The sequence below is a fragment of the Prionailurus bengalensis genome, chromosome C1, assembly GCF_016509475.1.
Source record: "Prionailurus bengalensis isolate Pbe53 chromosome C1, Fcat_Pben_1.1_paternal_pri, whole genome shotgun sequence".
Taxonomy (NCBI): Eukaryota; Metazoa; Chordata; class Mammalia; order Carnivora; family Felidae; genus Prionailurus; species Prionailurus bengalensis.
In genome coordinates this window covers 82,948,658-82,970,876 of record NC_057345.1, presented here as the reverse complement: position 1 = coordinate 82,970,876, position 22,219 = coordinate 82,948,658, and the positions used below count along the sequence as shown (strand labels likewise).

Genomic DNA, 22,219 nt, shown 5'->3' with positions numbered 1-22,219 from the left:
ATTGATTTACTTAACAAATATATTTAAGCACCAAATAGCTTAGGGGAAAGTTCAGGGACTGAGCATTATGGAGTAAATGCTATGAATGGGTTAATCCCATGTGTTATGAAAGTAAATGTTAGCAGGGAGTGCTTCCCAGAGGAGACAATATCAAAGCTGAGACCTAGAGAAATAGTAGGAATATACCAGATTAAGAATAGAGGGAAGGTAAATAAGGTCCAGAGAACAACATGTGCATAGACTGTGAAGCATGAGATATTTTGGAGCATTTAGGGACTATAGGGAGTTTAGTTTGATTGGAGATGAAGTGTGGACAAGAGGAAGAAGGGGCCAGGGAGGCAAGTCAAAGCAAGTGCTCGAGAGCTTTCGACAAGACATTTATATAGAAATGTTTTATAATCTGTAGATAATAAACAAATTATTAGGATGGAATCAAGATTGTCAAAGGTTTACTAAAGGATATTTTTCATATACTCATATTCAAAGTTTACAGTCTAGAGACAAGAAGATATCCCAAACTAAATCAAGTGGGAACTTGGTGCTGAAAGTGGAGAAATGGCCACTGCCTCTCAATTTTTCCAGCCGTTTATCACTTAATACCACATCTGTTTAGATGACGGTCAAAAAAGCAGTTCTGCAGTTGCACATGTACAGTAACCTTCACTCATTTTTATCCTGAATATTGGGGATCTGTGACAAGTCAGACAAGAGTAAGGCTAAAGTTGGTCATTGTACTATTATGTCCTCAAAAGGATTGATAAACCATTAATGGTCCCAAAATAAAGGAATCATATAAATTATTTATTTACTAAACAGAATTAACTATTTCTAAGCATCTTAAAGGCACCTATTTAATGTAAAAATAAGTTGTTGCTTATCAGTTTATTCTGGCCTGTTTAGTAAATTGAGTCCCTTAAAGCCCAGGCCTATGCAAAGATTCAGCATAGTTCTAACAATTCTACCTACTAGAAAGTTATAAAACTAGAATTTCTCTTTCACACCTATGTAGATGGCCTGAGGTTTTATTGAAATCTTAATTTTCTACAACAAATGAGATACTTCATCTGCATGATTGGGGAGAATCAGAATGTCAACGATGCAATACACTTTTGGTTTGTTTGTTAAAACAAAATTATGTCCTGGAACCAAGATAGTCTTTTAAAAAGGAGGTTCATCCACACAGAATAGGAGGCATGATCATGCAAGGTCAATTTCCATTCACTTTACACAGGAAAACAAAAACAAGCAGCTTCTTTCTTTCTCATTAGTTAATGTATTGTAAAAGAATCCTTTTTAAAGATTTCAAATTTGGGGCACCTGAGTGCCTCAGTCCGTTAAAGCATCCGACTTCGGCTGGGGGCATGATCTTACGGTTTGTGAGTTTGAGCCCCACGTCAGGCTCTGTGCTGACAGCTCAGAGCCTGGAGCCTGCTTCGGATTCTGTCTCTTCCTATCTCTCTGGCCCTCCCCTTGCTTGTCCTCTGCCTCTCTCTCTCTTTCTCTCTCTCTCGCCCTCCCCTTGCTTGTCCTCTGTCTCTTTCTCTCTCTCTCTCTCTCTCTCTCTCAAAAATAAATAAACATTAAAAAATTTTTTTTAAATATTTCAAAATTAAGGTTACAACAAAATTATACAAGCTGTGGTTTTACATTACTAATCCATTTCCACCAAATGTTATTCTGGTGAAACTAGAGTTTCTCTTTCACGCGCACTGGAAAAAGTTAAACTCTCCAACTTCCTATATTAGGCCCCATGGGTTTTAGAGAAAATATATGGTCCCACATTCAGCAGATAAAAGAAGTAAGGGGCTTTTCTAAATTCACAAAGCAAGGGCCACCCCACAAGTCATTAAGAGATGATCAGATAAACAATTCTCCGTGTGGAAGCACAAATATTTGAGATGGGAGGAGAGTGGGAGTGGATTACCCCAGTGTTCAAAGATGCAGACAAATTTTAGTAGCATCTGACTTTTCTCAGTGAACTGATAGCCATTGAAACCAAATATTTTGTCCCTACTATCTGTTCAACTAGGAGGGATAAATTCCAAATAGACCACGAAGGCTGTATTTTTTCATCCTTGGCAGATACTTAAACATGTTTAAGGAAATAATATAAAATGCAAAACACAAGATCTTATGTGGACACTGACCTGTTGAATCTGTGCTTGGAATAAACATAGTTCTTGGTTTCCCTGAACTATCTCTTGGGAAACTGTGCCTCTCCATGTTTTTAAAATACTCAGAAAAGTTACTAAAATTACTGTGTTAAAGCATCGTGACCCAGTTAACATTGACTATTTGACTTTTCTCATAACAAAGTATTAAGAAAAATAAATAACCTAAGGGCTAGGAGAATTATTTTATTAAGGGCTGAAAGCTGGTCAAACTAATGGTACATTAAAATTCCAGAAATCTGTGCTATATGGAGCAGGGCAAGGGAGCCATTTGCTTTGGCAAAGTGACAAAGAAGAAGTTCATTATGAAGATTTCCTCTGGTTCCTACACATCAGACATTGTGTCATTCCAAATCATAAATCCACCAGTTGATCAGTGACTTTCACACAGAAATCGAGGGTGCAAAATACTTCTTCCAAAGTTGTTTAAATGAGATAAAATTCAAGCAAAAGTGGAATTCAAGAAACTCCATCATGATTTAAAGTGCAGGAATGGAACTTCACAATGGCAAACCAAATTTGGCAGGGACCCAGATTTGTTATTGCACATTGATCCAAATCACCCGGGCTACTCCTATATGCTGTGAGGCTCAGAACCTGCACTGTCCTGACAACTCAGTAAAGATGTCTGTCTAAGCACAGCAGAGGCTAAAGGAGAAAAAGGATATTGTAATGAAGCTTTAAAAAATCTCATAAAGATTAGGTAGAAAATATAAAAATTAGAGAAAGATGAATGAAGGAATTAAAACACAAAAGTAAATGTTGATATGCCTTCATCTATGTTTTCTTGATTAATAAATGCTCTCATCCATTTTTAAACCATCTAGATTGTTGATTCGCTTACATTCAAAGGACCAATAAAGAAAAATTTTATAAATAAGCTAGTTTATAAATGTGATGTCAAAGAGTATATATATTTTTCTTCATATATTTACCTTGCTTATCAGATTTAGAAAATAAGAGAGTCCTCTGGGCTATTGAAGGTACTATATTTCAAACCCTATTCAATTGAATTTTTACTGGTTTTCTTAAATTCATCGGGAAAGTACCAATTTCAGACGATAATAAAGGACCAAGTCTCAATGAACTGGTCAAACCCCAACCTTAATATTGGAAGCAGAATTTATTAGAAAAATAAATTTTAACTATAGGAAGTGTGGTAAACTCTTTATGTGTATATCTTAGTACTGACTGATATACAAAGCATAGGTTTCTAATATGGAAAAATACCCAATTTTCAGAATTCATATGAGGACCTACAATGTTATTGTTAATATTAAAATTTTCAGTCTCTAGTTCCTCAACTGAAAATGGAGGCTTTTTTTTAAAGTTTTTTTTAATGTTTGTTTATTTTTGAGAGACAGCGTGTGAGCAGGGGAGGGACAGAGAGAGAGGTACAGAATCCAAAGCAGGCTCCAGGCTCTGAGCTGTCAGCACAGAGCCCGATGTGGGGCTTGAACCCACAAAGCGCGAGATCGTGACCTGAGCCAAAGTCAGCACTAAACCGACTGAGCCACCCAGGCACCCCTGAAAATGGAGGTTTTACCTTTAAATTTTAAATAAATGTGTCAAGAAAGACCACGTTTCACTATTCCCTGGCCACATGGTAGTGAACCTTGACTTTCAAGATAACAGAGGACAGTCTAACCAGATCTAAGTATAGAAGAAAATTATCTGAGGGAAAACGCAAACTTATACTTAATTTGACTAATCAGAGCAGTACAATCAAGAACGAAAATGTCAATCAATGGCATGAAAGAGTCACAAAATGATCATCCACTAGTCTCTGCAAAAGTCACACTCCTTTTAGGTCAAAGTGCAGTTTTCATTGTCAATTTTCAGGAAGAAATGTAAAGATAGCAAAGATGGTTAAGAGCTACTTTTTTAAAACTAAAGATTAAATGAGTGAAATCAGGAAAGATGAAAGCAATGGGGTTTTTAGAGAACAGAATTTCAACAAAATTTACTTGCTTTCTTTCTTCAGGCATATATAGCAGGCTGACTTTTGGTAATGCCATATGATAATTCTCTAGGCACACGGAGGATAAAATCAGGTAAGATTGATTCTCCTGAAGGTTAAATAGTTTGGTTTGCAAAGAAGGAAGAATTCCTTAACCAGTCAGAATACTAGAAAGGTTGATGAGCAAAGTTGCAAAATCTCTGTCTAGGAAGTCTTTGAAAAGCAAGTACATGACTCCATTCTGGAATATTCTAATTTTATCTCTTAATAATTAGAAGTTGGATAAATTCCATAGTTCTTAAGGTTTATACTTATAAAGTACTTATAAATATTTATTTACTTGACTAATTATATTTGCCAACATTCCCCATTACTCCCACAGAAACAAAATAAAACAAAACATATTTCCCAAAACATAGATTTCTGAAGGAGTCTACTCTCTCCTTAATAGCTATGTGTTTCCCCAATAAAATAATACAGCATTTAATACCCAATCTCCAGTATAATTAACCACCTATGATTTTAACTTTTTAACTTTCCTTCTAGTAAGCATGTCTACAAGGTAAGTGGACTGACTACCTGAGGCTAATTGCTATTTCTCAAATGCGTTCTGCTTCTCTTGCCACCATTGCCAGTGCTTTTAATGCCATTTATCTCATCTCTGCTGTTGAAAGCACTGTCCTTCAAGACAGTATATCCCATGTCCTGTTCTGGACTTGGAACATATAAACTAACCTGCCTAGATCATAATCTACCTGTAGACATAGGCTGTCTCCCCTGCAGTGTCTGGCATGGTAATTATGCCATAATGGCCCTCACTGAACTACTTTACTTAAAGTATGCTGGACCAATAGCTAAAGTCTTGTGTCACAATCAGACCAGCTAGGTTCGTGTCTGTAACACACAAGTCCCCAAATCTGACTATTTACAAGCCCATACTTCAGCTAATTTCTCGTCCTGGGTTTGGAGTTGGGCTTCCTCTCTCATACCAAACTTCTTGCGGAGGTCCAGAAGGTTCTAAGAGCAACAGGTGGTTTTCTTCCCAAACACAATCAGTATGCAGAGCAGCCTGCAGTAACCCCTCTACGTGGGGCCTCAGTCCTGGGGTGACAATCAAGGTGCAATTCCCACTCTCAAGGGACAGACAACCTGGCAGATGTGGCCTCATAACATTTCTTTGGGAAACATATTTATTATGCACCTACCATGTGTCAAACACTGTGCCATGTTCTAAGGATAATTTAGTGAACACATAGTCATTTACATTGTACTTGGGATGGAGATGGACAATAAACAAAATAAATAAGTTATAAAGTAAAGGTGAAAATTGTAAGTGCTAGCTAAGTGGGAAAAAAGGCACGGAAGGAGTATAGACAGACACAGCTAGGGGAGTGGCAGGAGGCAGAAAAAATTTTAATTTAAATAAGATGGCTAGGAAATGTGATATTTGAAAGAAGACTTTAAGAAACAATTCCTTTGACATGAGATTCCTGTTGAAAATGCAGCAGATTTCACCCTCCTTGTGGGATTTTCTGCACCCTTCCTACCATAGTGCTGTTTGCTATGTGATATTGATCTGGCTTCTGTCTCCAGTGAGAGGATAGTGCCCAGAGCAGTGTTAAGGTTCTGTCTGCAGGTTATTCTCAAGTTCTGAAATATAGGGAGAAAAGAGTGAAGCCAAAGAGTCCTTTTTTGGTGCACTGACAGAAAACACAGTGATGTTCATTACTTAGAACTCTCCCCAGGGATTAAGCGTGATTAAATAGCCCCAGTTTACTAAAATGATAGGGCTTCACTACCAAATACACACGTCAGACAGTTGGCATCCCATTTTTGTAGTGTTTCACGAGCATCTTTAGCAAAGCTAACAATGTAGGCCTGGATTGCTTTCTCCCTAGAGACGCTACACATCTCTCCAACTTGCTGTGTGCACATTGATTTCAAAAGGAGCTTTGCACTCACAAGAAAAACACGGAGGGCTTAATATGTGACCCATGGTTTTTACAGCCACACTATTAAAAAAAAGGGACGAAACTCAAAGCATTTTCACATTGACAGGAATTGGCTGTTTTGACAAGGGAAAGTCATGGCATAGGATTTTTTAGATAAATTAACAGAATGAAAGTGCTAAATTAAAATTGCAACATTGATTTCCTTTTTAGCTCAGCTGTGCATTATATAAAAGGGTCAGAGGCAGGATTTATTATGGGCGATGAGTCTCTGTCGTCCACTAAGATAGACCAGTGTATAAAATAAAGTTGTCCATTTCAGACACCCTTTGTCTCCAAGGAAAGCTGTCTAGGAGGCCCACGGGTGGCAAAGGCGCTGAAAGGAAATGGAAATTGATAATCGGTCCTGTTAGGCTGATTCTCTGCATGTTCAATTCATATCCTTTTGAAAAGAAGAGATTAAGATGAAACCTCATTGAGGAATACACATTTTGAAGAAAATAGAAACAAAGGTTCTGCGAGGCTATTTCAGTCGGTGTCAAATGTGAGAACAAGGCGACGCAAACTTATATGAAGAAAGGGCATTAACAAAATCCCCAGACAAAGAAGAAGCTAATAGCAAATATATGCAGCCGCCTTTGTGGATGCTCACAGGAGAAGTGGTACAACTTGATTTACAAAGGACCTGGATAATTATTTGTTACTTGGAGCCAACCCTGCTTCTCCCTCTGCAGAGCGCGGGCACTGACCATCTGCGTGTCTTAGTTTTGCTTTTGTATGGATGAGAATTAGCCACATTTTTGTGGCTGGTAAGCTTTGCATGAAGAGATGTTTGAAGCACTGGCTTTGTTTTGTTTTAAATCTTTAAACTGTTCTCTCAGCTTCAGTCATAGGATTATTGCACATCTAACCACAAATAAATTGAAATATCAGCCGAAGAGAGCGCATGTTGCTCACTGATGGAATAATGGACGGCAGGTGGTAGAGGGTTTTGTTTTCAGAAAAGCACAGGAGGCTAGAAGTGACAAGAGCGATTCTGAGAGAGGGCTGAAACTGTCAGGATGGAGTCATGGGGGTCAGTAGTTCCTGAGCTGACCTTTTTAAACAAACCCTGAGACGACCTTTCACTGCGTCCTCACAGCAGTAGAGCATTCATGCCAGAAAGGCTGCCCCTCCCTCCAGATATTGAGAGTTTGAACAAAAAGCATATTTTCTATGATAGGGCCCATGTTCAACGCTTCACTCACAGGGTAGCCTGACACTCCCTCTCCTGTCAGCCTGTGACACGCGATCCTAACTGCTCACCTGCTCCGGCATCCACACTAGCATCTGAGCTCTCCCTTAACACCTTTCCGCAGCCTTTGATATCATCTTCCTGTCAAATCATGGAAATCGAGGGACTCAGCAGCAGAGCGGGACACTGGGTGTGCTAATTTCCATGTCATTGCCTTGAATGGTGTTCTAGCACAGAGCTGTTACCCAGAACTCTCACCTGGCTTTTGGGGACACACTGAAGGGCCGAGATGTGTTATCATGGCATAAAATCCACTTCCTAATGTTTGTGAGCCAGAGTTACAGACTGCACAGCATAAGGCTTTCTTTTCAGATACTGTTCTGTCTGGCCTCTATTACGTCACCAGAAGTCACCAAAAACAATGCACCTAGTGTGCTTTGTACTGAAGACGTTTTGTTCAAAATTGCCAGTATCTGAAGGCAAAGACCTTTTATCTCCAAAGTCTGGGAAAAACAATGAGGGTTTTCTGCCTTCATCACTAAATAATACTATATTATTAATCTTCCCATTAAAAATGTCTTAAATGATGATAGAGTTTATCTTACATTATGAGGTGTCCGTTATGGGATCTCCGCTCCTCGCTCAGGGCATCATGCAGATACCGGGTTCATCCTGGGACCCGGGATTCCAAAGTCACACACCTAAATTTAGGAACTTCTTTCCCACTCACAACCAACCCAGTCATTTTCTCACTATATGTCAGTCCTCTGGTGACCTGGTCTAAACCACTGAAATGTAAATCATTAAAAACAAACAAGCTTTTTAAAAGTTTTGAAGCAAATTCAAGTGACTACAAAACTTAATATTAGGGTTTTTTCCCCCCAGTTTGGCTCTATGTATTTCTCTAATCTTTTGAGCAAGAAATAAGAGGAAATTTTGGTGAAAGATACCTTGGAAAAGACTTAATTTTCGAATCTGGCAGGAAAAAAAAATAATGTGAACAAAGACCCAGAACCTTAATCTCCTGATCTCCTGTTTCCAGACTTGGTACTCTTTTCAATAGACACAGCCATTTCCCAGTGCTTAAGCAAACAGAGAAACTTAATAAAAGTAGTTTATTGCTGGACCTAATTTTTGATGTCCTCCCCATCCCTGCCCCTTTTTAGAAGCCATGGAATCTATTTTATAAACATCTATTATTAAAATATATTATGTGTGTTTAGGGGCGCCTGGGTGGCGCAGTCGGTTGAGTGTCCGACTTCAGCCAGGTCACAATCTCGCGGTCCGTGAGTTCGAGCCCCGCGTCGGACTCTGGGCTGATGACTCAGAGCCTGGAGCCTGTTTCCGATTCTGTGTCTCCCTCTCTCTCTGCCCCTCCCCCGTTCATGCTCTGTCTCTCTCTGTCCCAAAAATAAATAAACGTTGAAAAAAAAATTAAAAAAAAAAATAAAATATATTATGTGTGTGTGTGTGTGTGTGTGTATATATATATATATATATTGTATTTTATATACATAGACACATGTATATTTAAATGTTCTATATGCTGGGAAGTTTCTGACTTGAAAAAAATGTCAAAAAAGAGAGACATGGGGGACACCTGGGTGGCTCAGTGGGTTAAGCGTCCAACTTCAGCTTAGGTGATGATATCCTGGTTTGTGAGTTCAAGCCCCACGTCGGGCTCCGTGCGGATAGCTCAGAGCCTGGAGCCTGCTTCGGATTCTGTGTCTCGCTCTCTCTCTGCCCCTGCCCTGCTCACGCTCTGTCTCTCTCTGTCTCAAAAATAAATAAAACATTAAAAAAAATTTTTTTAAGAGAGACATGGATGGAACTAGAGGGTATTACGCTAAGCAAAATTAGAGAAAGACAAATATCATAGGACTTTACTCATAGGAGATCTTTAAGATACAAAACAGATGAACACAAGGGAAGGGAAGCAAAAATAATATAAAAACAGGGAGGGGGACAAAAACATAAGAGACTCTTAAATATGGAGAACAAACAAAGGGTTGCTGGAGGGGTTGTGGGAGGGGGGTGGGCACTAAGGAATCTACTCCTGGAGTCATTGTTGCACTATATGCTAACTAACTTGGATGTAAATTTAACAAATACATTAAATTAAAAGTTTTAAAAAAGAAACAAAGAGACATGGAAAAAGCATCTAGGCAAAAGGTTAAGGGCAGGGGGGAAAGAAAAGGGAAAAGAAAGAAGGTGTTTTCACAATGGAACCTGAAGATTATAAAGAAAGCTCAGGATGCCCGAGAAGGGAAGGTTAGCCTGGACTGGGAGGGGAGGCAGTGGATCTACCAAGAACATCTCCTTTTCCTGAGTATCAGCAAGGTCTATTTAGAAATAACCAAAAAAGGAAAAAAGAAGAAGAAAACAAAAAGAGACATGTGAAAAGAAAAGGCCAATGAATAGATAAAACTATCATTATAGTTCAAAAAAGGAAAAGTAAGAATCTACTGTGTAGGAATGAAAACAGAACTGTAACCTCAGAGGAGAGAATTAAAGAATGAATTGTTATGCATGACTCTTTGGCAATAAAGTGTAGAGGGAGGAGGTAATTTCTTACCAATTATAAATTACCAAATTTTGAAAATATATAACCAATAATCACCTAAAGAATTGGAAAGCAGATTTTAAAATTCACCATTCAAAAGATAATAGGAACAAGTAGTTTCACAGCTGAATAGCTGATAATTTTGTCGGAGTTTCTGTTATTTAAAAAATTCCAGCTTAAAAAAGATATAAAAAACTCCCTAATCAATTTATGAAACTTGATCAACTTTACTACCAAAACCAGATAATACTGCAGTAAAAAAAATAAATATATGTATATATATATATAGACCATTTTCCACTTAAGAATAAAGGTGCAAAATTGTAAACCAAATAATATTAAAATTGAATCTTTGATATTATAATGAAACTAAAGTTCCATGTAATAGATCCAGATAATGGACTAATTTTGTCTTCTAATTTTCTCTTTATTAACTTGGTAGAATGTGGATAAATCCCAGTATATTCTAGGTTGAATCAGTAGAAGAGAAAGATGATAACAGTGCATGACCTGGCTTCCTCTAGGTGTCCCCTGCAATTATATAGCAATAATAAAGCTTTCACCTATGATTCCGAAGTAATCTTTTAGTGAAGACTGTTCAGGAAAAAAGTCTTTGTTCATCCATACATTCATATATATAGTACTTGAAAGCATCAAATAAATGAGTGACTCTTGATGATGATAAGGCAACCAATAAAGGTTTTATACAGGAAACCTGTAGTGTTAGCACATTGAACCTGTCATTATGCTGCTTTTTATCTTAGGGGACTTAAGTTTCTTGTTCAAGCATCTGTTAGGGTTGATATTAGAAGAAAATAACCCAATTCAGTAATTCATCTCCACTACAAAACATTTCAGGAAAGAGATTGTATACAGAAATGAATTCTGTGACAAAAGTTACCCATTTCTCTCATTTCACACCGGCTGGATATAGCCAGGCCTCCTAAATTAGTGTCTCAGTAAGACACATCATAGCTTCCCTTTAGAAGGTATCCAAGATACACTCAATTTGGGTCTCCTCGCTGAATAGTGAGTCAGCTAGAGAGATCAATGCCTAAAGAATTGTGGGTGCTCATAAACATTGGTTTAACTTAATTGGATCATTCAGATGGAAGATTATCCAGGCTTTCAAATCACTTTACTTCTCCTCTCCATATACTAACATGTGTACAACTGAAACCACTGATTTAAAAATCATTACATAGTGCTGAGCTCTGTCTACTCTATTAGTTTAAATGAATGTACCTCACCTTTAGGACTATCTTCAGAAAAATAGTTAAACCTCAAGGTCCCCAATAATTTACAGTACTAAACTAGATAACCACCCTAGAGACACTCTGACAGAAGTAATGCATTAATTACCTGAAGGGAGGTTTCCAAAACTTGCTGTTAGAACTAAGCATCCATGGACAACACTGATAGTGGTCCTTATTCACACGGTTTTACCCTTCAAACAGCCCTTTGTCTTTGATCAGCGCTAACTAGACCCAGGTCCAGCAGGAAATTGCATGGCACACCAGATTCACCGGGGCTTTAAGTTGCTACTCTTCTCCCTTCTCTACTGAAAGCTTGTCCTGAACCAAGCTTTACCCATGACAGGCCAGCAATAAGAAATTTTATTTGTGCTGTATTTCAGGCTTCTTTTTCTGAGTCAGCATCTTCTCTCTGGCTTCATCATGTACAGAAAGATTCTACGGAGAAAAGTTAATGTAATGCATAAAGGCCTTCTATTTTAGGTTGTCAAACCAACAAGCAGTGCACATTTTAACATTGTCAACCACTTTACTTTTAAAAACCTGCTGGGCGCCTGGGTGGCTCAGTCAGTTGAGCATCTGACTTGGGCTCAGGTCATGATCTCGTGGTCTGTGAGTTCGAGCCCCGTGTAGGGTCTATGCTGACAGCTCAGAGCCTGGAGCCTGTTTCAGATTCTGTGTCTCCCTCTCTTTCTGCCCCTCCCCCACTCATGCGCTGTCTCTCTCTCTCTGTCAAAAATAAATAAACATTAGAAAAAAATACATAAAAAGCTGAGCATCTTTTTCATACAGTACTACAGCCTCTGGGTTTAGGGGCCTTACATATCAATCTTGTAGAAAGCATTCCTTGCATACATTAATACTTGCCAAATATGATTATGGTTCTGCTTCTAGTTTGCAAATACTCCCTTCACATCTAGTTCATCTGAAGTGGGATCAACTAGCAGGTGAAAGATGGGAATATCAGAAACCAACCATGGACTTTCACTATCTGGGTAGTTACCAGGGATGTGAACTTAAATACACTGTCTTGATAAAGTCCAAGCTGTATGAATACTACTCCAAATCACATTAATGCAGAGCAGTAAGGTGACTGCACATAGATAGATACCTGGTAACTTATGCTTCACAACCAATATAAATTCTGCAAAAGTGTATTCCAGCTAGAAGGGTCCATAGGAAGCACGTGTACCATTTGTTGTCTATTGCTGGGGCAGGAGATGTCCGCTTAGCTATGAGCAAAGCATTCTGGGGAATAGAAGGCAGCTGTTTCTTTGGAGCAGTGTGTAGAGGATTAGTTATCACATCCCCTATTAATGTCTTCTCTTTACCATCGGACCATTTCCATACAGAGCTTGCAGACATGCTCCAGAAAGGGTTCATAACATGAACTTCAAACAAAGACATTCAGTGATCTGTGTCATCAAAGTCTCCTGTCCTCGGGATTCACTTTACTGCTCCCCATGCTTGGTTTCCTTTCTGCTAAACAGGGGCTAATGACTCTGGCCTTGAGAGACTGTCAGGACGAGGAGGTGAGATAATACAAATCACTCATACGAAAGCCCATTTTTTAAATTTTTTTTTTAACGTTTTATTTTTATTTTTGGGACAGAGAGAGACAGAGCATGAACGGGGGAGGGGCAGAGAGAGAGAGAGGGAGACACAGAATCGGAAACAGGCTCCAGGCTCTGAGCCATCAGCCCAGAGCCCGACGCGGGGCTCGAACTCACGGACCGCGAGATCGTGACCTGGCTGAAGTCGGACGCTTAACCGACTGCGCCACCCAGGCGCCCCACGAAAGCCCATTTTTAAATGCTTATGAAGTAGATGTTACCTTTATGGGTCTTAAAAATGTATAAAATCCCACCTTTCACTCTCTCTCACCAATTGTTGTTTACAGATCTTCTAACTCCCTTACAGATACCTTATTTTTCCAATGTCAGGATATTTGCTGCTAACACCTCTATTGAATATATAGTCTTTGTTTCATATTTTTACAAATTGGTTTCATTATGTTTGTGAAACTTCTCCCATTCTCACTGACTTATAAGGACTGGGCTACGAAAGACATCAGTAGCCAATCAAAAATGCTCTTCTTGGGGTGCTTGGGTGGCTGAGTCGGTTAAGTGTCCCGATCGCATGGCTCGTGGTTTGAGCCCCAGATTAGGCTCTGTGCTGACAGGTTGGAGCCTGGAGCCTGCTTCAGATTCTGTGTCTCCCTCTCTCTGCCCTTCCCCTACTTGTGCTCTGTCTCTGTCTCTCTCTCTCTCTCAAAATAAATAAAACATTAACTTTTTTTTTCAAATTGAAAACAATGTTCTTCTTATTTAATCCACAAATGAACCAATCGGAACTTAATGTGAGGGTAACACTTAGCTCTATAGCTCTGTTCTGCTCTGTTCATTCTGTCTGGAAGTACAGAGGATACTTGCCAATAGTACTTGCCACCAAATAGTGCTCTAGTGATGCAGTCTTTTTAGGCTCAGGGATATTCAGAAAACTACAGTTGTTTGGATAGCTCAACATTGCAGGGACAAAGTTTTATTTTGTTTATTTGTGTATAAATATTTTCATATGCATATCTATCTAAATATATATCTTCCTTGAGAAATATAAATGAAAAATAACTCACTCTCTTACAAGCTAGCACTAGAGTTTTAATTCTTGGAAAGTTCACATTACAGTTTAATTCTTTGAGGTATGTTAATATACCAACACCCCATAAGGATGGGCATTTTGTCATATATTCAGAAATAAAAATCTATAACCTCAAATATATAGAGTGCTTTGCTAGAGTGACTGAACATTTCTGATTTGATATATATTTAATCATATTTTAGAATTAGGTCTAAAGTGTGTGCTTAACAAATTTCTGTCAGTTTAGCCATTAAATATGCATTCTCTCACAGCTTAGGTTTGCTTGATAGCTACCATTCTAAATTATGATTTGAAGCTCATATTAAAAAACAACAACAATAGGATAATGATTTGGGCCATAATAATAATTATAATTTTATTCCCACAAAGTTTTTGTACTACTTCCCATTAGTGTGCCATTTAAGTCAATATTTTGTTTAAATAATGGTATACAAGTAAACGTGCTCACTATAGAAAATTAGCAAAAGACATAACTGTAAAAAAGATCACCTCTAATCTCACTACTCAGAGATCCCAATTGTTATGCAGGTAACTGTATACGTATGGAAACAATAATTTCTTAAATTATAGCACTTCATATACTGCTCTAATGGTTTTTATTTCTCCTAAAAATATATTATGTAAGAATTTTATATACTTCTTATAATCCTTCTAAATATGATTTTCTTTTTAATGACCATCTAAGATTTTGCGAAATAAATGACAATTTAGACAATCTGTTGCTTTGAAATTTTTAAAGAATAAAATCAAAATCCATTATGATGAAAAAGAGAGAACTTACTGCAGCCAGTTCTGGTCCTCAAGGACTTTCCCTTCAAACATGAAATGCAAGATCATATGAAAGTCAGAGCAAGAGAAGACCCAAAGCCAGCACCCAGCCTTAATTCTGTGTGTTGACACAAAACATTTTTGAAGGCAAGTGGACAGTGAGTCTCCCCAGATTGTCAAATGTGTAATAGAATCCAGACCACTGTGTAACCAGTAATGGCTTCTTTAGCCATAACTCAAAGACATCCCATTTATACTAGGGTCTTTTTTTCGGTAGTGAATAGATTGCATTTAAATTATAAATTTAGAAAGGAGAGGTAAAAGGATTACTGAGTATGAGAGATAAATGAAGAAAAGCAGTAAAGCCTATGGATTCAGAAGGATAAGTCCCCCAGTTCATCTGACATAAGAGATGGATTACAATGTCTCTGAAGTGGGGGGCAGTTTACTTAGGAATTTAGCAGTAATTTGCATTTAAGGAATCCATTAGTACCATCATATACACACTTCTATCATTGGATGACTAATAGGAATACATGGTATTTGCTTATGATTTTATAGATTCTAATAAAATATGACATTATCTTTTTGAGTCATTCTTATTCAGGGAAAACCTACTTTCCTAGGACTTGGCTGACGTAACCCACATCAACCATTAAATGGCATAATGATGCTGTATCTTTTGACATTGCCTTGTGTATCTTTCTCCCTGTGGCTCATTCTGTCCTAGAAAAAGTATCTCTAAGGAGCAGTGCTTGAATTAATCCCTGCATGCTGATCAACAGAAATTTTTCCTAGAAATAACTAAGTCTGTCAACTGCCCAGGTATTTAGCTCATGCAAAGATGTTCATACAGAAATTCAAGAGGTGAATTGTGCTCTTAAAAAACATTCAGACATTATGGTTTTCTTTGAAGGAATGAGGTTATTTGTGATATTTGCCCCTAGAAACCACCTTAGAAGACATAAATACAAATACATATTTTACATATTCTTCAGTTTAAAAAATTGGCATTACCTAACTTGTAGAGGAGAGATGGGGTGGCGGGGGAGGGGTGGAATGGAATTCAAGAAACAACAGACACCTATGTCAGAGGCATTCAGCTCTGGACTCAACCCAAATCAGAAGCATCCAGTGACTACTCCTCTCTGCCTTTTTCTTTCGGTTACTCACATTGTTTTCTGGCGTAAAGCTGGAAATAGAACAGTGTTTGTTCCCTGCTTTTGTCTGATGATAATTTCGTTGCTGTTGTTTCATATTCCTAAAATTTGGACTCTTATTTACAAATAGGATTTTAGGAATGATGATGTAATTTCCACATAGCATGGCTCTCAGAAAATTGAGATACCATATTATGGCTACTATGAGAAAGAAAGTTAAAAATGAGCCAGTAAGTATTTGATGAACACAGTGCATTTCATCCATTCTAAGACATTCATTTTTTCCAGGATGTCTTGCAATTAATTTATCTTTAAATTAGCAGACTGTGAATGCTTAAAAGTTTTAGTAATATTTAAAAAAATTATTTTGCTTATTATTTTCCTCTTATCATATACACAAAACGTGGTAACATCTTAAATGGGATGAAATACAATGTTGTGTTTTCAATTTGTAGTAGAAAAACATAAAATTACTCATTGGGGAGTACTTGTAACTGGTATTCTAACACATCAACATAGATTCTCTCTCAAACTCCACTAGACAGAGGAAAACACATTCTCTTGGAAAGATCGCTCACAAAAAAATTCAAAATCTCATCCTCATTCTGTTTAGAAAGTCACTTTCTAAAATCTAACTAATGGGACATTGGGCCAAGGTGGATTAATGAATTCCATAGATAATCCCTCAAAACTCAATTTATTCATTGAATTCACTTCTTTCTCTACTAAACATGTTCCCAAAGATTGATGGGTAACCAGATTAATTAATTTGTTACATATCCTTACCCTTCTTTTCTTAGAGTCAACAATGAATAAAATCCAAAGTCAGAAAGAAGTAGCACAAAAATAATCCCTAATCTGAATAACTACTTCTAAATAACAGAGGGCCTACTATGCTTTAAGTCTTTCTATAGAATTCAAATATTAGACTCAAATATGGATGTCTTACATGTATTCATATTTATGTGTGTATACACACAGTAAGCACACACATATTTAATTGCATAGCTCTATGTATTTACAAGGCTTTGGCCATAATGTTCTAAAACCACTTACGAAGGCAAAAATGAACATACTGAAATTTCTTCCTGGGCTAGTAGAGATGAGGGGAGAAGTTATTGGGGTTTTCAAATTTATTCTAAAGAATTTTTTTAAATACCCACTGACCTACATTAATTGAAAGAAAACCAGTCAACTACAATTGTAATTGTTATCCTGTCAGGTATTTATTAATAGACAGACGGCTGTCATCTTTGTTAAAATGCTCGAAGTTGACAGAATTTCATTTACATAAATGGGTGGAAAATCCTTTTCTTACTTGTCCAACAAACTGGAGACAAAGTGCCTGCCAATGTTTTAATTTCTTTTTCATGTTCTGGTTAGAGAGTGAGAAGAATGCTTTCACTCCACAGTGTCATGAATATGATAATCTATGGAAATCACGGAAAGCAGGTACTTAAGTTAAGCATATACTGTACTATGGGAATCCCTGATGAATTCAAGTCTATTCTGTTTAGAGAAGATGTTGTTGCCTGTGAAGTGACAGACTGCCAGATGTTCATGAAGTAGCACAGTAATGGGCTCAGATCTTAGCATCTTTCCCCAACCCCCACAGATGACAGCATTTACTTCAGACTACAGAATGGCCTTGCCTTCATTCTTTAAGAACTAGTGTTTACGCTTACTTCTCAACTATCAAATCTTCATTTTCTTAATTTTACTTATTTCGACATGTGAAACATAAAATTATATAACTATGTGAGCAATCCTTACTGTATAGGGTGTAGGTAGTCTAAATGTGAAATAAGCAAATTCTCTATCATGTAAAACATGCTTAATCCATTGACTTCCCTTATAAAAGCTGGGGGGAAAATGGTTTCCTGGAGGGAGGGGGAATGTTTTCTCTAGCATATTAAGCACATAGCAAATGTGCTAAAGCATATGTAAGTTCATAATAGAAAACTATAGCACATCGTGAGGATTTCTATAATAATGATGTTGATGATAAGAACTAACATTTAATAAGTGCCTACTGTTTACCAAGCTCTGGCTTCATTTTATATACTTTATATAAATTATATAATCCTTACTACAACCCTGTGAAATGTTATTCACATTTTATGAATGAGGCAAGTGAGACCTTATAAAGATAAAACAAAATTTGACCAGGTCAAAAACCTAGTAAATAATGGAACTAAGATTGAAAGCCAACGTCAAAGACTGAACTCTTTATCCTAAATATTCTGCTTCTCATACATTCATTCATTTGAGAATGTACAGCAGGCCAGATATTGTTCAAAGTTCTCGGGAAACATCAGTGAACAAAACTTATGAACATCCTATTCTGGTAGCTCATATCTTCTAGAAAGGATGGAGATACAAAATGAATAAAGAATATGATGATTATCAAAGGGGAGATACACAGAGTATGATCTGGAGGACCTACTTTCCATATAAAGGCCCTAAGACTTATTGGGAACAGCAAAAACACCAGTATGGTTGCAGTGTAGTAAATTAAGAGGAGAGTGGCAAAAAATAAAATTGAAGGGGTAGGCAGGAGCCACATAAGCCTGTAGTCATTGCAAAGCTTTTAGGTTTTATTTTAAGTAAATTGGGAAATCATTTGGAGAATTTTAAGTAGAGGAGAGACATGTTCTCATTTCTATTTAAGATAATTGCTCTGGCTACTGTATGGAGAGTACATTATAGCAAGTCAAAAGAGAAAGCAGTCAGATCAGTTAGGAGTATTCCTGGTGAAAGACAGTGGAGCCTTAGACTATGGAGATGGTGGGAAGTAGAGAGATTTAAGTCGTATGTTGAGGGTGGAGTGTAGTTTTGCTGAAGGGTTGGATCTAGAGGTGAAGATAAGGGGAAAAAAATGAATCCAGAATAGCCCTAGATTTTTGGCCTGAGCAAATGGGTCAGCAGTCATTCCATTAACTAAAATAGGGAAGACTGGGGAAAGAATACTTGGAGTGAAATAACAAGGGATCTACTTAAGACATATTAAGTTTGAGATTGCTTTTCAACAATTAATTAAATGTGTTAATTAAGTCACTGGATGTAAGAGTCGGGAGCTCAGTATAAAGAACAGAACTGGAGCTATAAATTTGAAAGCCGTAGCTTAAATGATATTTAAAGTCATAAGACAAGATCAAATCATTTGCAAAGGGTATCCTGACAGAGGGAAAGAAAGAGTGTCTACGACTGAATCTTGGATATTCCAACCTATAGGTTTCAGAGAGAAAGATTTACCCGGTAAGGGAGACATAGAAGTGATGTAGGAAAAAGAGTAGGATAGTATTTTAAGAAGGAGGGAAGGGTCCAGGTTGAATGCTACTGAGAGATAAAGTAAAATGAGCACAAAAGTGTGGCCATATGATTTGCAAAATAAAGGTTGTTGGCCCCATCACCACAGCCTTCGTGTGGCTGGGAAAAGAGGACAGATTTCCAGAAAGAATAACTGAGGAGTGAATGGGAGGTAAGGGTGGAAGAACAGACACTATTATCAGTACCTAAGAGAGATTGGAAGGGAAATAGGTAAATGAAAATGCCTGGAAGTGGCTGCAGAGACAAAGAGTTCTCTTATTTGTTTTGTGTATTTGTTTTTAGGATGAGCGGGATTGGAGCATGTTTGTGTGTTAACAGAAATAATAAGAAAATGAGAGTGAATCATGGGATGGTCAGAGATGAAAATTAAAGAATGATCGGATATATGCAAGACAGAGCCCTCAGTGGCTCCTTTGAAAGAACCAGGACACTTCCCATCATAACAGAAGAAAAGATGGATGACAGCACAGATGAGGGGGGTTTATAAAATTTAGAATAGAAAAATTACTTCAGTATTTTAAACTGATAATGTGAGGCAAGAGCCTCAACTGAGAATGAAAAGGACTGGCAGTTTAGATTTTAGGAGCAAGAAGAAGATATAAAAATGTCACTCGGTAAAGTGAGAAAGCTGAAAAGTGACAGCAGTAACATAGCAAGGCTTGTTGGCACTATTGAGTGCTCACTTGAGGTTATAGTTACGAAGTTGGGGCGGGGAGCAGTCATATTCTGCAGCCACCTTCAGTTTTCAAGTGTAAATATGGAACGACTGAATGATTGGGTTAAATATGGGCAAAGATTTAGCCTGATAACTGCAAGAAAAGGTTAGAGGTTGTCATCTGAGAGGATTTGACCTTAAATGGTCAGATATATATGTATCAATGAGAATTGTGATAAATGTTGAATATGTTTATAGAATTATTTCTTTATGTTTAGTCCCATTACCTTATAAACTACTGTGAACTCCCTGCGGATAGGGATCATAACTGTTTTGCCCCCTATTATGTCTTCAATGCTTACCACGTAGAATGAGTCTTTCTTAAGAACACATTTTATTAGATCTTTTCCTTGGTATCTTCTCTTAAAGTACCAAAAGACACATGGTAATTTTAGGTGAAACAGCAGCCAAACAGCTCAGAAAGGACATGGCCACTCAATATAGAGGAGAAGGTGCTAGGCCGGGAGGTGACAGGTCTAGGTTTGAGTTTGCTCTGCCATTAACTGTTACATGGCACTGGGCCTTGTGTGCTTGCCACATCTGTGGGCCTCAGGTTTCATCAATATTATAATAATTCTGTTATTGTGGAAATTAAATTACATAATATGCAAAAATAATTTCTAAAAGTGTAAGTACAAAACTACGTTATTTAGTTTTAGAGTTTGGTCCTGATGCCTCTCAGGACATATGATATTCAGCAACTGGTTGATGTTTGATGACGCTCAGAAAACTATGTACCGATTATTCTGCTCCAAGCCTAATGGCTGGTTTCTTTGACTACTGTTTTCATTTTGTATTAGCCATTGCCAAACAGGAGGCTTATCTCTGTAATAGGCTATGGCAGTCAAGAGCAGGAGGGTCTAAAGACCTGTAGCATAGACGACCGGCCCTAAGGCCTACATAAAGCCCATAAAGCCCAAGTGAATTATTGTTTCCCGAAGCTTAACATTTGATCTAATGCAGTAATTGCCTAGGTTCACACTTGTTCAACAAATGATATTTTTAATAAAATGATATTTTTTTAAGATCTATAGCCTATAAATTTTTTGGTTGTTTGATTTTTTGGTTTTTGTTTGATTTTGTTGTTTGATTTTTACGAATAGGAGAGTGAAATAGTTGGTTGTTATTGTTTTCTTGGTAGAAAACTTTAAACAAAGAACCAAAAAAATACAAAGAAATTATTTGTGTTGTTGTCCTCTAAACCTTTGAATATAAGGTAATTGTTGAGACTGCACCTTAAAATACCTTACTACTACAAATGCTATTAGGCTGTAGGATGTTGTTAAAATTTAAAGTCACTGTTATTATCGGAATTTCGTTTATGTAATATTATGGATGAGGCCAAATATTACTTGTTTGGTCATTAAGCATTAGATGAATCTCATTCTTGCCAAGCATTGTGCATAGAGATAAAGTTTCTTTTTTTTATTTTTTTAGTATTGATTTATTTATTTTGAGAGAAAAAGAGCATGCGAGCAGAGGAGGGACAGAGAGAGAGAGAGAGAGAGAGAATCCCAAGGTTTCACTCTTAGCACAGAGCCCGATATGGGGCTCGATCTGACAACTGTGAGATAGTGACTTGAACCAAAATCAAGAGTCAGACACTTAACCAGCTGAGCCACCCAGATGCCCCTAGAGAGAACCTTTCTGAACATTTTATATGAAAAGTGTCAGCATTAAGCTGTGACCCCAATGAGGTTAGCAGAAATTTCTTGTCAGTGTAGCTTTTTGGTTGATGTTAATCCTTCATTCATTCATCAAATATTTAATTAAGGCCAACTGTATGCAAAGAACTAAGGGGACGATAAAACAGGTTCAAAAAGTATCCTGTCCTCAGAATGTTTATGATATACTCAGAAAAATAAAAGCATGCATAAGTAATGCTAATATAGTTTAGAAAGTAAAAGAAGAAACAGAGAGGAAAATCCAAAATTTGTGAGGCAGTGACTGCCTTCAGTAGCGACCTAGGTACAGATATGAATTTTATCTTATGGATGTTTGCTAGTGTTTCCATGTGAGCATGCAGAAGCTATTGTTTATGGAGCACTTTGCCACACATATAAAAGATTCTTTCCCATGTTAAATACTCCCTACTAGTATGGTAATTAAATATCTTAGAAAATTCTTTCTTTTCAACTAAAAACTTGTACTTTTCTTTTCTCTCCAATATAAATCTCCTGCTTAGCATTGAAACCCTAAAACTTGACTTTTAAAATGATCATCATTTTTTCCAATGTGTCCTGTACAGTAACTCCAAATAGGGTTTTTGATTGGATCAAAATGTGATATTTTATGCCCTATGCCACCCTTTCAGGTAAAAAGGCTTAAAGCAGTCATCCCAGTGTTTCTGTGTAGGAAAATCTCAAGTATCATATTGAATAAATATGGAAAAGACTGATTAATCTCCTACTCTTGCTCCAAATAGAGCCTGAATCCTGAATACATTTTTCATATTTAT

At 37.3% G+C, this 22,219-nt stretch overlaps 1 protein-coding gene and 1 pseudogene across 1 annotated transcript in view; one reads left to right on the top strand and one right to left on the bottom strand.

The window, feature by feature from the left end:
• The window catches only part of DPYD (dihydropyrimidine dehydrogenase), an 862,317-nt gene that overhangs the window by 800,405 nt on the left and 39,693 nt on the right, over positions 1-22,219 (top strand).
• LOC122480814 lies at positions 10,253-12,688 on the bottom strand (annotated as a pseudogene).